Below are 17,441 nucleotides of genomic sequence, written 5' to 3' on the forward strand. Positions count from 1 at the left end.
TGAGAAAAGAAATGAAAACTCTTTAACACAACTTCTTTTGGACCCACAGGCAAGTTATCAGAGCAAGTGTGACTTTAATTCTTAAAAATGGAAAGATGTAATTTGTATTAGCCCCCCACAGATACAGACAGTGATGGAGCAACCATGAAATTGAAGTTCTGTTTTGTTACTGCAGCCTGTTGGTGTGGTCAGTCATATGGTCCAGTTAGTCAGTAACAACTAACTGCTGGATGAGGTCTAGAACTTGTGGGTTCAGAGTGTAGACTAGCAGCCTAGCGGGCCAGCACTGCTCAGCTGATTTGAAAGTGTGATACAAGAGTGCCCGAAGAGACCCATGTTTGAGAGTTAGAGTGACCTGGATTGGAATCTTTTGTAGCAACTAGACTAGCCTTCAAACCTTTAGAGTCTGTTCTGTTTCCTATGAAACGAGTATAAAATACCACCTTTCTGGGGACTGGTCACCATGGGGCTCAAAGGGAACACCTGTAAAGTGCTAGGCACCAAGTCTGGGATAGACTGGAAGGCATGCAAAGGTGACTTCTCATTAAATCTTACAGTGAGCTCTCCCCTGATAGGTTCATTGAACACTGATAGGGCTGTTTTCTGTCCTACCCACCTAATTAGATCACATACACTTGCTGGCTGGGAGCTCACTTTCCTGAAAATCCTTCTTGCACATGGCATTAGCCAGCACTTAGAAAATGATTGATGGGCAACAGGAGTGTATCCCATGACCAGGGACAGAGACAGGTTACGAGCAAATGGTGTACAGTGCAGATGCACTTAACCTATATGGACCATGGATGCAGCCAGCAAAAGCCGAGAGGGAAAGAGACCTGGTGCAGGGGATTCACCTGCTGTTTCCGCCAAAATTATGAGACTGGAATGAGGTGACCCTAGAGAAGTGTACTGTCTTACAGCTGCCACACATTTGACCTACAACAGTCACTCTGGGACCTGAGCTGAGGGAGACTTTATTTGAACTAATTTATGATTTCCAGTCTAGGGTTACACTACGTATCACCTAGAAAGTTATGTCGAAATTCTAGACCCAGCTACCTGTGACTTTATTTGGAAGTAGTATCTTTGCAGATACAATCAACCAAACTTGAAATTATCTTGGATGAGACTGTGTCCTAAATCTAAGGACTGATATCTTTGTAAAAAAAAAAAAAAAAGTAGTGTGAGAGTGTGTGTGGGGGGGGGGCCCACGTACACATAGCATATATGTAGGTCAGAGGGCAACATTGGTTACCAACACCTTTTGTTTGGGACAGGGTCTTTCACTAGACTGGATCTTTTCCACACAGGTCAGGTTAGCTGGCCTCTGAGCCTCAAGGTCTCTACCTGCCTCAGCCTCCCATTTTACCATTGTTGGGATTACAGACTCATGTCACCACACCTGGCTTTTTATATGGGTTCTGGACACTGACCTCAGGACATCATGCTTGTGAGGCAAGCGCTTTGCTGACTGAGCTATCTCCCTGGCTTTTATAATAGGAACATGATACTTGATACAGAGACAGGTAACACATCTGTCAGCCCTCCTCCCAGATAGCTAGCTTCCAGAACCCAGAAAAGTTGGGAAGAGCATCTTCCCAGAAGGCTTCTCAAAGAGAAGGCACTGCTGACACCTTGATTTTGAACTTCTCACCTCCAAAACTAGAAGAAAATAACATCTGATGTATGAAGCCACCCAGTTCTGCTCACTTCTCCCAACACCTCTGGGAAACTAACAGACTGGGTGGGGCAGGATGGTTGCACATCAGCTTTCTTCTGCCTCTGCCTGGAACTCAAGCCTGACTGTGTAGTGAGTGAAACAGGTCACATGACAGTTCACTTTGCTAAGGATAGCAATACCAATGTGGTTTGTGCTGAGATCCAGAAACCTGGTGAGCAGTGCCAGATTCCACGGGAAAGGGGTCTTTGGTGGCTTGGACCCCTTAATGGGTTCAGTGTGCTTTGACTGATCCTAGTAATTCTCACTACAAAGGATAACGGGTTTACGTATATATTTTTCTTGTTCCATCCTTCAAGTGACACAGTGTGAAAGAGTACAAATGTGCAAGCTGGGAATGTTTTAAGTAGGTAGTAAACCATCATTCATTCACTCACTCAACAGGTACTTACTAAGCATGAACTATAGACTGAGCATTGAGTAAAGCACTTCGTGGCTCAGTACATTATTTGCTGACCAGGATGACTGAGAGTAGTCATCAACCCATATCCTGACGGGAGAGAAGCGCAGAAACCTTGTTGGCTGTCCAGAGAAAGAGGTGCAGGAATAGAGTGGGAAGGAAGGAGGGAGCTCAGGATTCACCGTGTGAACTGGCTGACGGAGGGTGGGGGGATGGTGGCACTCACATGGGCGTGGGCAAAGGCACTCAAACAGGCAGGGTGAGGGGAGCGGCTGTGCTAAAAACAGACACGGCTAAGCAGCACTTTGCTGGACTTTTCAAAACTCCCATTTCACATAATGTAGCCACAGTGACTAAGGTTTAGGTAGAAAGTTGGAAAACTGTGATCTATTGTCCGTTTTTGTTGTTGTTTGTCTGTCGTCTGTGGTTTTTAGTTTGTTTTGTTTTAGTTTGGTTTTAAGTTTTACCAGGACCTAGCCGTGCCTGTTTCTGCATTGCCTGTGGCTGCTTTTTACTGAGTACTTGTGAGACCATAGGACCCGGAAAGCCAAAACAAATATTTATTCTCTACTCTTGAGAGAAAGCTTGCTGACCTCTGGTTGTGTGTGTGTGTGTGTGTGTGTGTGTGTGTGTGTGTGTGTGTGTGTGTGTAGGTGGTGGTGTGGATGCACATGCACATGCATGTGCATGGGGAGGCCAGAGGCCAGCCTCAGCTGCCGATCTTCAAGTACCTTCTATCTTGCTTGGTGAGACGGGGTCTTTCACTAGGCCTGGGACTCACCAAGTAAGCTAGGCTGGCCGGCCAGTGAGCCCCTGAAATCCGCCTGTCTCTGCCTCAGTGCTGGGATGCTCCGTGCGCACCACCCTCCAGTCTGACTTAATTTTACACGGGTTCTAGTGAGCAAACTCAGCTTACTGTGCTTAGGACGGAGCTACTTCCCCAGCTCTGCTGCCTCCGGGTTTATGTGTTCAGGAACAGCCTAGAGGGCTGGAGTGCTGGTTCAGCCATTGAAGGCTAGGCTCACAATCAAAAATATGTATGTATAAAAAAAGAGCCTAGAGTTTCTATACTGCCTCTTACTGCATTTTTGCCACCATCTTCTTAGCTGAACCTCATGTGGGATGAGGTTTGGAGGCTCCAACCCACATTCTTTTTGACGTTTGGGATATTGCCCAAAGTTCTGCCTTATGGCTTGATGTCTTGCATTTTAACCTTACTATAATTGATTTCGATGATCTGGCACACAGTAGGTGCTTAATCAATATGGGTGGAGTTTGAAAAGAAAGATCAAGAAATGCAAGCCCTGTTCTCCATCTTGAAAGCCTCAGGCATTTTCTCCACCACAGACGAGAAAGTCCAGACTGTTCCTCACATGGCTCTGCTCTCAAAAGTGATTCCGGCTTCGCTGAGGACTTCCTTTGTATGTGTCTTTTTCTTACGGCTTATTATGAGGGCATAATGGGGGGCCTGGTAATGTCATCACTGGGTTTTATTTGTCTTTGTGTAAATGACTTTTCATTTAGGTCTGTTCCAAAAAGTAAAATGAATATTCTCCTTTCTGCTTTGCCTTTATCCTTTTTTTGAGGAGCTATTCCACATGGCTCCTCTTGTTAAACCCATAATATCATCCCTCTATCTTTCTAAAATAATAACCATGTTTTGAATGTGACACGGAAAAGGAATGGCTTTTATAATTCTAAATAAGATGTCTATTTTAATCTAGTTCAATGCTGACGATTTTCTCTTTATTTTAAAAAATAAATCACCAAGATTCAATTTGAAAGCCAATTGTCTACGGAGGCACTAAAAATCATTTGCTCCATTGAAGTGGTAATGTACAGTAAAGTTTATCTATTTTTAAACAGTTGAAATATTAATCCAGGAGAAAGAGTTTTCTTAAAACAATTAGTACACAATGACTTTGAGATAATATGAAGGGTCACCCAGGAACACTCGCTTCTAAAGGATTTAGTTGTGTTCATTATAACCCTGGCCCTTCTCTGTCTACCCTTTTTTATTTTCTATTGAAGATGGGCTCGAAGGCAAAAGTTTGTGCAGCATGTACTGAGGTCTTCATTCAAAGGAGAGATTATTATGCAAATAGGTGGCATATTTGGTAACTTTCCAGATGGAAAAAAGAAGTCTCACATAAGAAAGGTATTTTCTTTTTTTTTTTTTTTTTTTTTTTTGGTTTTTCGAGACAGGGTTTCCCTGTGTAGCTTTGCGCCTTTCCTGGAACTCACTCTGTAGCCCAGGCTGGCCTCGAACTCACAGAGATCCACCTGGCTCTGCCTCCCGAGTGCTGGGATTAAAGGCGTGCGCCACCACCGCCCGGCTGAAAGGTATTTTCTTAAGATTAAAAACCATGACTGGCCGGGCAGTGGTGGCGCACGCCTTTAATCCCAGCACTCGGGAGGCAGAGCCAGGCGGATCTCTGTGAGTTCGAGGCCAGCCTGGGCTACCAAGTGAGTTCCAGGAAAAGGCGCAAAGCTACACAGAGAAACCCTGTCTCGAAAAACCAAAAAAAAAAAAAAAAAGAAAAAAAAACCATGACTGGGTAATTACTTTATCATCCTTTCGGGTCAACATGAACTAGCTGTCATACCGAAATAAACCTCATTTAGCAACCTTTAAAGATGGAGAGGACTTGGAAGAAGTAATGAGACACACACACACACACACACACACACACACACACGAAATAATAGGCACAAAACTTGTAGAGCCAGGTGTGGTGGCCCCTGTCTCTAATCCCAGCACTCAGGAGGCTGAGGTGGAAGGTTTGCCAGGGAACTGGGTTACATAGTAAAACCCTGTCTCAGGTCTGTTTTTTTTTTTTTCCTTTTCTTTCTTTTTCTTTTCTTTAGGACACAAAGCAATTGTGCCATCTTCATTTCTAAAGTACAACGCTGTCTCCAATGCTTTGCATACAATAAGCACTTAGTAAATCTTCTATAACACCCCAGGGACCCTCTGGGTAGAGCCCTTGAGTGCCTGTTACAGAAGAATAAAGTGGAATTTGGAAAGATCAGCCATGCCATCTTGAGCCAGAGTAACTGTTAAGGAAAGAAGCTAGATCTGAACCTAGAGTGCTCTGATGCCAAGCATCTAGCTATTACAGTTTCTCCTTAGACCTATAACCCCGTCATAAAGGCTTGGGTGGCCAATAACTAGCAGTAAGAAGCAGCAGTGTGGTGTGGGTGTTGCATACACCCATCTTCAAACCTGTCTCCACAAAGCCTGGAACCATTTGCTCACTTTCTAGATGTTCCTGAGCCTCCACACGTGACTTGCCATAAAATAGTACTTCAGAGCCCTGGCCAATGGTCCATGGCCATCCTTCTTCCATGGTTCTCTAGAGCACTCTCCCTCTCCTTTCTTGTATCTGTTTAATAGAGTTAATAGACTCCATCATAACAGCTGGAGATGGAGGAGTAGGGGGGAGGGGAGGAGTCTGGAGATGTGCTGAGTGGGGTGCATAGAACAGGACAGCTTTCCTGGCTGCAAGCACGTGGAAGCCCAAAGGAGGTGTTGGGAATCGTCCTCAATCACTCTTCCACCTTATTCTTTGAGGCAGGGTTCCATATCTCTGCCTTCCAAGGCCAAAACTGCAGATGATCCCCATGCCTACCTGGCATTTATGTCGGTTTCGGGCCTCACACTTGCATGACAAGGGCTTTAGCTGCAGAATCTTCTCTCCAGCCCTTCTTTCGAATTCTTTATTTTAAAGTAATGTTAATTCAAAAGCTGTTGTAAAAATAATGTAGAGGGTTGCTGAATACCTTCCCCCCTACATACACACACACACACACACACACACACATACACACACTGCTCTCTTGTTCTAACAGCACCTGCCCTTGCACATACACATGCATGCGCACCTATCCACAGGTCTGCCCACGCCCATGCCAGCATGAACACATGAACATATATACAAAATATGGGGAAAGAGCCACGTGCTGGTGGTGCACACCTTTAATCCCAGTGCTTGGGAAGCAGAGTCAGGAAGATCAGCCTGATCTACAGAATGAGTTCCAGGACAGCTAGGACTACAGAGAGAAACCGTGTCTCAAAAACAAAAACAAACAAAAAAAACTGGAAAAACACAAAAAGAATTAGAAAGAAGGATAACAGTAAGGAAAGCTGGTCACCATAGCACCAAGGGGCCAGCACTGACCTGTTTGACTCCAGGGACAGGCAAGACCTGCTTGAGCTCGGGAAACAGCACATTCCAAATATGCTGCTCCTAGCCCACCTGACTCCCTGCTCTCTACTGATTCTGAGCTTCAACAGCTGAGTCAGTGGGAAGAGTACTTCCCAGGCTGGTGCTGTGAATGTAGAGAGTGTCTTATCATGAATGAGTAGGCTGACATTCTGGTTCTATGACCTGAACCCAGGATGCTTGCTTGTCACAGTGCCCTGCTCCTTGTGTGGCATGCAGACAACTTAGACCGAGTGAGTCTATGAGGGTGAAGGAGACCTTGTATTGCTGTGGCCAGATGGAAGTGTGTGTGTGGAGGCTAGAGGCTGACATTAGGAGCCTTCCTCAGTCACTCTCCACAGTGAAGGTAGAACTCACTGGTTTGGCTAGGTTGGTTGAGTCCAGGTAGAACCTATCTCCACCTTGCTGGGGCTGGGATTTCAGGCATTTGCCTGGCTTTTCTTTCGTGGGTGCTGGAGATCAAACTCCAGATCTTATTCCTGTGCAGCAAGTACTCTGCCGATTGAGCTTCCTCTCCAGTGGGTGGCTAGTGACCTCTACACCATGTATATAATTATAATTTAAAATCTTTATATACTGCTGTGATGTAAAGATTATGGAAACTTGGCACTGAAAACAGTGTGAATGGTGGAAGTCAAAAGCTTTAGTCCGAAAGTAACTGTCATGAGCTGCTTCCTCCAAGATGTGCAGGCCAAAACAGACTAGCCACTTCCGATTAGAGTGTTATCTTCCTTCTCCTCCTCCTCTCCTTCTTCTCAGAGAGACAGGGTCTCATGTAGTTTAGGCAGACCTCCAGCTCAGTGTATAGCTGAGGATGACTCAATTTTCCTGCCTCTACTTCTGAGTATTGGGATTACAGGTGTGTGCCCCCACGTGTGGTTTATGCCAGGGACTGGGGCTTTGTGCATGCTGGGCAAGCATTCTACCAACTGCAGTACATTCCCAGTCCAAAACAAGCACCCTCTCCTTGCTAGAAATCATGTGGAATGGTTAATATGCATCATCTTATATAATCCTCCCCACACCCCCATTGTCAACTGTGAGCACTTGACACTTGATGGAAAATTCTTACATTTCACCTCACTTCATCAACCATATATGACAAATGCTACTATTGTCCCATTTATGGGCTCTGTGATCTTTTTGCAGATCTCCATTTAAAAAAATCAGCACAAAATAAATGTACAGGAAGGACTATATAGTGCAGTGTTTCTATAGATGTTTGCAGCATGTAGTGACCAAATGAAGATGATAAGCTTTTCCATCTCCTTAAAGGCACATCACTTCTTGGTGATGGGAACCCTTGAAATCTACTCTTCTAGATTCTTTGATGTGTAGTTGTTACCTTTATTCACTGTGCTGCAGAACAGTGGGACATGTTCTTTGGGGATAAGTCAAGTTTGGTAGCTGTTGCCCAGCCTCTTCCTATCCTGAGAAACTGTGCACTATATAATCTACACAGGGAGGACATATGTGTTCACTTAAGGAAATAACAACAAGGAAGAGATCATGTAACCCACCTCGATTCACCATCTGAACCTACAGGATCTCAGAAATCCACATGGTCCCCTCTCCAAATATATCTTGTTCCTAACCCCAATCTCAGCCCTTTTCTGATTGTTTCCTAGGGTGTTAACCACCTCATCACCTGTTTTCCCCAGTTGTCCTAGATACATACAGATCCCTGAACATTTTCCGATTTGTCTTCCTGCCAAGGCACAAACATCTCAGGACCTTTCCCCTTCTCCAAGTTTTAAAGAACCAAACTTTGATGTACTGAATTCCTAAGAAAATTTTCTATTGCAAGCAATGAAACCCAATTCAAATAGTTTGAGTGACGGGCAAGCTTGTAGTTGTGCTTGAAAGTCTGTATGTGCTGGTTCTGCATCTGCAGACCTGAGATGGACAATACTGGGGAAATGAGTCACACCAGCCCTGAAAATGTGCAGACATTTTTTCCTTGTCATTATTTCCTAAAATACAAAATAACAACATTCACACAGCTGTATATAAATTCTCTACTGCATATTATACAAGAGGCTGGGCATGTATGGATATGAGTGTCTTCAGGAATACTATAACCAAACTCACATGGATATCAGGGCATGACTGCTCTCTAGAAACTAAAAGAACAGTGGCAGGTACAGCTTACCCTTCTATTGTGACTTCTGAAAGGTTGGTCTCTTGGGTCAGGTTGTCTATATATGGTGGTTCTTGGTCACTCTGGGGGAGACAGTCTGCTTCCCATTTCACATTTTTTTTTTCTTCTTCTTCTTCTTCTTCTTCTTCTTCTTCTTCTTCTTCTTCTTCTTCTTCTTCTTCTTCCTCATCCTCCTCTTCTTCCTCCCTCCCTCTCTCTCTCTCTCTGCGCATGTGCATGCTCAATCAAGTGTGTGTGTGTGTGTGTGTGTGTGTGTGCACGCGCGCGCGTGCGTGCGTGCGTGTGTGTGTGTGTGTGTGTGTGTGTGTGTGTGTGTGTGTGTGTCTGTGTGTTGGGGACGAAACAATCTGATATCTGATTAGATGGTGTTATTGACAAAGGGACAAGGGGCAGATGGTCTACAGACCAAGGTGATAGCTTAGCTCCCCACTTCTGAGCAAAGCAGGGTTACTCTGCCCATGCTCACCAGCTACCAGTTGGCCATTCCCATTCTCCAGCCTCAACAAGCAACATAGCTACCTACCTATGTGGTGATATTGTGTCCCCCAATATATTGTGCACCCTAATAAACTTATCTGGGGTCAGAGAACAGAACAGCCACTAGACAGACATAAAGGCCAGAAAATGGTGGCACACATGCCTTTAATCCTATCACTTGAGAGGCAGAGATTCATCCAGATCTCTGTGAATTCAAAACCACACTGGAAACAGCCAGGCATGGTGACACACACCTTTAATCCCAGGAAGTGATGACAGGAAGCAGAAAGGTATATAAGGCATGAGGACCAGGAACTAGAGTCTTGTTAAGCTTTTAGGCTTTTGAGCAGCAGTACAGCTGAGTTCCATTCAGATGAGGACTCAGAGGCTTTCAGTCTGAGGAAACAAGATCAACTGAGAACTTGGAAAGGTGAGGTTGGATGTGGCCTGTTCTATTTCTCTGATCTTTCAGCAATCACCCCAATACTTGGCTCCGGGTTTGTTTCTATTAATAAAACCTTCTAACATTTGTGCTACATACCTACATGTCTCCGTTGCTCTACCAGAGTACCTGAGATGGGATAACTTATAACAACAAGAAAATCGTTTGATTTCACCATTTCAGAGATTGGAAAGTCTAAGAACATAGTCTGGGGCTGGCAGGATGGCTCATCCGCTAAAGTGTTTGTCTGACAAGCATGAGGACCTTAGTTCAATCCCCAGAACCCTCTTAAAAAAGCCAGGCCTGGTGGTGCACGCACGGATTCTCAAGGATGGGGAGGCAGAAACATGGATCCCAGGGGCTCTTGGCCAGAAAACGTAGATGAATCAGCAAATCCCAGTTCCCAGTGAGAGACTTTGCCTAAAAACAATAAGATCAACACATTATGAGGAATGACACCTGAAGCTAACACATGGGCACTCTCCTACACACACACACACACACACACACACACACACACACACACACACACACAGAGAGAGAGAGAGAGAGAGAGAGAGAGAGAGAGAGAGAGAGAGAGAGAGAGAGAGAGAGAGAACGTGGTGCCAAGGTTTTGGAAGTTTTTTTTTGTTTTTTTTTGAGACAGGGTTTCTCTGTGTAGCTTTGTGCCTTTCCTGGAACTCGCTTTGTAGACCAGGTTTGTCTCAAACTCACAGAGATTCGCCTGCCTCTGCCTCCCGAGTGCTGGGATTGAAATCATGTGCCACCACCGCCTGGCTTTGGAAGATCTTAAACTACTTCAAGTCATAGATCATAGATGAGAGCAGAAAGGGTGAGTGAGCCAGAGACAAGGCAGAAAGGACAGCCTGGCTTTACCATGGACCACTCTGCAGCAAGTCCTCTATTCCCTGAGAAGGGCACTGATGACCTCATCACCTCCCAGAGACCCCACCCCCCAGCATTACCACAGACTCCAGCTGGAACTTAGGAGGGAGCAAAGTAGGTTCAAACTGGAGACTTCTCAACCTCCCTGGGAAGCAGGGACATTTTCAACAAGAACTGTTCTCTTTTGCAAAGAGCCTTGTAAAACCCCAATTCTCCCGGTCTCCCAGGTTTTAGTTTCCACACACCACACTCTGCCTCTAAAAATGGACTTTGTATGTTTAAATTGTACAGTTACGAATCCAGCCTCTTAGCTGACTACATATAGTCTCTCTATACCATGATGAGGTAAATGGGAATGAAATTAGTGGGTGCTACTTCAGAGACCAAATGACAGAAAAAGCCTGAAATGAACAAAGAACAACCCACGATTACTCATAATAGAGATACCCACCAGACAATGAGACCTTATGGGGCTGAAATTATGAAATATTTATAGAGCAGTTGGTTTTGTTTGCCAGTGCAAACTACTTTTTGTTTTTCACATTCTCTCTATGCTTTTATTAGAAGTCATGGAAACACTCTCTCTCTCTCTCTCTCTCTCTCTCTCTCTCTCTCTCTCTCTCTCTCTCTCTCTACTTCCCTCCTCTCCTCCCTTCTTTTCTTTCTCTCCTTCCCCTCTGCAAATTCACCTCATCATTTCTGGACTTTTCTTGGCAAATTCTTTCTTATGGCCAGGTCAGTCACTAAGAAATACATGAATGTGATAATAAATGGCTCAGAATGCCCTTGAATCAATACTAACACAATTTGTATAATTTGAATGTGTGTGTGTGAATGTATCAATGCCATTTTTTTAACCTTAAAATGATTATATTCTTCAACAGGACCTTTGGAAGGGAAACCATAGCTTGACCCTTTCTATAGATCTGTTTCCCCTCAAATTTGCATATATTTTAAGTTATATTTTCATAGACTGAATCATCAAGGGTCCAAAGTAACTCAGTATTTTTTGCAGTGAATCACAGGCTAATTTTCATTTTAAAGGAGAAAGAACCTCTGAACTATCCTCCATGAGCATCACCATTCACAGTCCTGAACCTGACTGGATCACAGTGAGAATTGTCCTACCCGAACCACCGAGTCCAGGCTACCCAGCTTGTTCTAGGATGTGTCCTCCTCACTGTCTCTATCCTCATCATCTTTCTGTTTTCATGATTTCACACTTGGCTTTCAATGTTCACTTAAAGTGAGGTGAACATATAGGACCAAAAGAACCCGCAGATTTCTTTAAACTTTGGTGTAATTTATTATTGTAAAGTTTGTAGATATTAAGAAATGATGTGGGATTTATTTTTCCTTGTTGCCATATATTCTTTATGATAACTGAACCACAGTTCAGAGAGAAATAGCTTGTTGTTAATTTCTTGTCATTCTAAAATTCATTTATTTATTCTATTGTCAAATAAAGCCAATAAAACTGTATATATTTGTCATATGTTATATGTTCAACTGAAAAGTATTTGTTATGGCTAAAGTGAACTGATTTACATGTGGTGCCTCAATATGGTATTGGGTATTGGGAACACTTCAAACCCACTCTCAGTGACAACAGCACCTTGTAACCAGGCACTGTGGCTACTGAGGAAGCCGAGGTAGGAAGGTCACTTGAGTCCAGGTAAGTGAAGTGAGCCTGGTTAAAAAAGGGACCCTATCCATAAAAAACAAAACAAAACAAAACAACAACAAAAAACCCAATAAACAAAACAAAAATAAACAAAAATAAACAAAACACAATAGTTTGTTGTTAACCATAGGTACCTGTTAGGCAACAGACACCTTGTATAACTCAAAGTTCATTTCCTTTGACCAACTTCTCCCAAAATCTTCTCTAATTTTACAAGTGTTCAAATAGCATTTTGAGGCATAAAAATCTCAGATTACACCTGGGAGTAGAATTGCCCTTTAGAAGCTTTTCAGCGATTATCTAGAGACATGTTTCGTTATATCAATGATGCATCTAAATGTCTTACACTGATCAGGACTACACCACAGACAGTGTTAGCTGGCCCTGAGTCAACAGGGTTGAGGAGAAGATACCTTGGGTCCAATAAGCCCAAGTTTCTATAGGTGAAGACTCCCCCCAAACAACCAAGCATGTCCACAACGAAAGTATTACATGCCCTCTATCCCTGTACATAAGAAGGTGAGTATAATTCATGCTTGCCTTGAATTTTTGACTTCCTTTTGCTACTAAGTCTGGTGCTGTTGAAGTGTGCTGTGTCCTCTCTAGGCCAATCCTTTCCTTCTGGCTTTGGAGCCAGTTAGGATAAACTTCTGCTGCTCAGCAAAGAAACCCAATTTCCTGTGGCATTAGTAGCCGGGAGCTTTGCTCCTCACTTAGAGGCCAGCTGAAGATGGCTGACTTTGTCCCACAGTACGTTTCCTCATAGCCTGGGAACTCCACTTCTAGTGCCTCCTTCCCCGCTCTGCCCTGCGTACTGTCCTCTACTTCCCTGCTAGAATCTCCCAGGAAGACAGCCCTCTGACACCATTCTGACGAGAATTCATTTCAGCATCTCTTCTGAGGGACAGACCTAACACTAGCATAGTGCCGCACGTGGTGGGTATGGGTCAAACTTCCAACTTTGTTCAAAAGAAACGAACTTAGCTGGACAAAGTGGCAGTTACATAGAGTCCCAGCTACTCAGGGGGCAAGATGCTCTTTAGAACCCTGGGGTTAGAGGCCAGATTGGGCAATATAATGAGACCTCATGTCTTAAAAAAAAAAAAAAAGATGGACTAAACAAATAGTTCCAATGAGAAGATATATTTGAAGTCAATCATCTTCCTGTGCCTGGGGGAACAGTAAAGCAAATTTTCTTTTCAAGTATGAGTTTATGTGGTGCAATTTAAAACTAAAATAGCATAAGCTGAGTATTAAAGCTTTAAATGCTATGTAAGAAAATCATAATTTGAGAGACCCACCTGTTGAATTCGTTTTCAGTTTGTTTAGATTCCTGCTCAGAAGTCTGGAAGGCTTCTAGTATGATAGACTAGCCACACTAGCATCCATGCCGGAATCAAGCAGTAGGCAACATGAGTATAAGTTACTAAATAGCAGCTGGAAGAGGAGGAGGAAAGACAGGTTCCCGTGAGTCTTTCCTGGGCCCTCGCATTCATAGAGGTGGCCTGACACACCCTTGGCTTGCATGAACCTCCCTAGAGCTCTCATGAGTGAGTTGACTGTGAAGACAGTATCTGACCCCTGGGCAATGCCTCATCCAGGTGCTTGTGAGCCTGCTCCCTACCATAAAGTGGCTTTCAGAAAGAAAGGAGCCTGTGATTGGGTGAGCATCTCACAGTCATGACTTCCTGTTATGACCCATTCTTGGCTTCAGAGCTGGATTCTCAGTATTCAAATCTCAGTTCTGCCATATCTAAGCTCAAACCTTCCCCACAGCATCATCGATCCCGTTAGCCTCAGTGTCTTAACTAGAGAACAGAGTTTCCACAGGGACAAGGGGCCTTGAGTTATTTTACTGTTGCTGAATTCCCAGTAATGGGACAGAGGCTGAAGAACGGCAGTGTGCTGGTTTGCTTCGTGAGTGCTGCAACAAAATGCCAACCAAAACCAGCATGGGGAGGAAAGGGTTCATTTGGTTAATGCGTCCAAATCACAGTTCTTCACTGAGGGAAGTCAGGGCAGGAACTCATGGCAGGAACCTGGAGACAGGAACCTGGAGACAGGAACCTGGAGACAGGAACCGAAGCAGAGGCCTCAGAAGACTGCTGCTTTCTGGCTTGCTTTCTCTGGCTTGCTCAGCTGTTTGTTTTTTGTTTGTTTGTTTGTTTGTTTGTTTGTTTTTACAATCCAGGCCCATATATCCAGGGGTGGCACCATTCACAGTGGGCTGGGCCCTCCCACAGCAATTAGCAATTGAGAAAATGCCCCACAGACATGTCTACAGGACAATCTGATGGAGACAATGCCTCAACTAAGGTTCCCTCTTCCCTGATACCTGTACTTTGTGTCAAGTTGAAGAAAACGAACAGGCATAGGTAGATATCAACATTTGCTAATAAAATGAAGAATGATATTGTGAAGGCTGTAAGTAGTTGCACAAAAGGGCTTCGCTTTGGAGGCACAAAGCAATCCTTTCACAAACCTTAGCTGGAAATATATAAAATATGCATATAAATACATATCTTTATTTCACTTTTTATTTTTGTCAATCTATTTCCCACCACAGTAGCACAGTACAGTGTGTTGGGACCCCTCCTCCTCATGAAGAGACATTGCTCTGTTTTCCAAGAACAACAGTATCTGTGGTGAACACTTCTGGGTCCCAGTCAACCTCCATTCTTCTTTACTTTTTTCCCAAGGGAACTCAGATTTTAATTAAGCAGCCACTGTCTCTAAAGTTTCACAGTTTGGGGGAATGTTCTTCAAAATTAGACTCTCAGATTGGATTCTGAGGAATCCACACCAATTAGTTAATGCCACTCTCCTTCTCCTCGTGACCCACTAGCCATGTGTCTAAGGTTGGTGTAACCAGAATGAAGGGGAAGAGTTATCGTTTACGCATAAGGGTGTGGCTTTTCTCTCTCAGCAGGTGCTTGAGGACAAAGAACCATACAGCTCCAGTTGCCAATGGCACCCAACCCTTGCAGTCATGAAGCACCATGCAACAGAACTGGGCTTCAGCTCTCTGGAGGAAGGAGGAGCTGAGGCACATGGAGAGCCCCGCGCTGTATGGAGTCAACTGCTGAAAGTGTGACTTTCCCATGTAAGACAATACAGTGTACGGAGAGAGCCCACCCTGTGTGGCACAAACAATGGGACAAAAACAGCCTACCTACCCCAATGCCATCTGTTCAGGAAGTGATGATGCAGCAATGGCAGGGAGATGGCTAGTGTTTGCTCATCCCTGTCTGTCCCTCTAGGTGCCAGGCCCTTCAACTACGCCACTTATGATTCTCAACAGTTCTACATACTAGGGTATGGATATCTTTGTTTTCAGATGCAGAAACTTATGCACATGTTTGTATCAAGGCTACACATACACACACACACAAATTACACACATATATACACATAAGCACACACACACACACACACACCACCAACACACATATGTACATACATGCACACATCATACAAACATACAAACACCAAAACAGGCCAGTAGGAGTCCTAGGATTGAACACAGGCAATTTGCTTTTGAAGCTAGACTTATATCTATTCACTAAACTCAACCATTAAATTGTACTTTACAGTATTTGGGGTTTTTTTTTGAAAACTCACAATGAATATTTTAAAAATCCCTGAATGTAGTAGGTTTTAGGTTTTTTTGTTTTGTTTTGTTTTGAAAGTATACCTTGGGAGTGGTGGCACACACCTGTAATCCCATCACTCAGGAGGCAGGGGCTAGAGGAGGGCTGTTTATTTGAAGCTACACAGTAAGACTGTTGGGGGTGGGGAGTGCTGAGGCTGGGGGGATGGCTCTGGCTTTGTCAGTAAAGTATTTGCCATGAACATGAGACCTGAGTTCAGACTCCCAGTGACCATGTAAAACACCAGTCATAGTGACACATGCCTATAATCCCAGCACTGTGGAGGCATAGACATGAGCATTCCAGGAGTTCACCCACCAGATAGTCTTGATGTAGGTTCAGGAAAAGACCCTGTCTCAAAAAATAAATTAGGCATCAAGAAAAGAAGACAAGTCATTAGCCACTGGCCTACATATCCCCCTACACACAAAGACATATCCACACTCATACAGCACACACACACAAATACATACACACATATTTTATCAGAAATATTTGAGCACAAGCATAGCTTTCTTTCATTACACCATTTCTTTCATGGAATTTGTTCCTATTTGAAGCTATATAATCTTTACCAAATAGCTACTGAGCCCTTATTCGTTAGATCAGTGGTTCTCAACCTACCTAATATTGTGACACTTAAATATAGCTCCTTGTGTTGTATGAGCCCACAACCATAAAATTATTTTTCTTGCTACTTCATAACTAATTTTGCTACTGTTATGAACCATAATGTAAATATCTGATGTGTAGAATATCTGATGTGTGACTCACAAAAGGGTCATGACCCACAGATTGAGAACCACTGAATCAGGTACTGAACCAGGCTCCAAAGCAGTGTGTCCCAACCTGTGGATCGTGATCCATCTGTGGGTCAAACAAACCTTTCATGGGGGTCACCTAAGAATGATTACTGCCTTGCTCAGCCTACTTTCTTTTAGAACCCAGGACCTCCAGTCCAGGGATGGCACTATTCATCATGGGCTGGGCTCTCCTCTATCAATTTGTAATTTAGAAAAAGCCCTATAGGCTTGCCTACAGCCAGATCTTATGGGTCTTTCTCAAGTGAGGTTCCTTCCACTCTGATGACTCTAGCTTGTGTTAAGTTGACATAAAACTAGCCAGTATAGCCGTGTGGTAGTTTGAATATGAATGGTGCCCAAAGGCTCATATATAAATGCTTAGTCTCCAGAGTGGCACTATTTGAAAGGATTAGAAGGATTAGGAGGTGTGGCCTTGTTGAAGGAAGTGTGCCACTGGGGGTGGGCTTTGAGGTTTCAAAAGCCCATACCAGGGCCAGTCTCTCTCTCGCCTATGGATCAGGATGGATCTCAGCTACTTCTCCAGCCCCATGCCTGCCTGCCGTGATGATGACAGACTAAGCCTCTGACTCTGTAAGCAAGTCCCAGTTAAATGTTTTATTTTTTAAGAGTTGCCTTGGTCATAGCGTCTCTTCACAGCAGTAGACTATTGACTAAAACAGCCATGTGTGACTGTCACGGTGTCACAATCCACTCATGAGGAGAGGCAGTAACTTTTTATTAGAGAAGTAAATTTACTACACAGAGGCACACCACTATTACATACAATTGAATACTCCTAGTCAATGACTTACATATAGTGGGAAAAAATTCTGTGTGTGTGTTTGCAGGTACATACAGGTGTGTGGGTGTGTGCATATACACGCAACCATATGCATTTCAAGAGGATGTTCTCAGCTGTCTTTCTTAGGTGCCACCTATGGGTTTTTTGTTTGTTTGTTTTTGAGACAGGGTTTC

Source organism: Peromyscus californicus, unplaced genomic scaffold (genome assembly GCF_007827085.1).
Source record: "Peromyscus californicus insignis strain IS unplaced genomic scaffold, ASM782708v3 Scaffold_6__1_contigs__length_162567912, whole genome shotgun sequence".
NCBI lineage: Eukaryota > Metazoa > Chordata > Mammalia > Rodentia > Cricetidae > Peromyscus > Peromyscus californicus.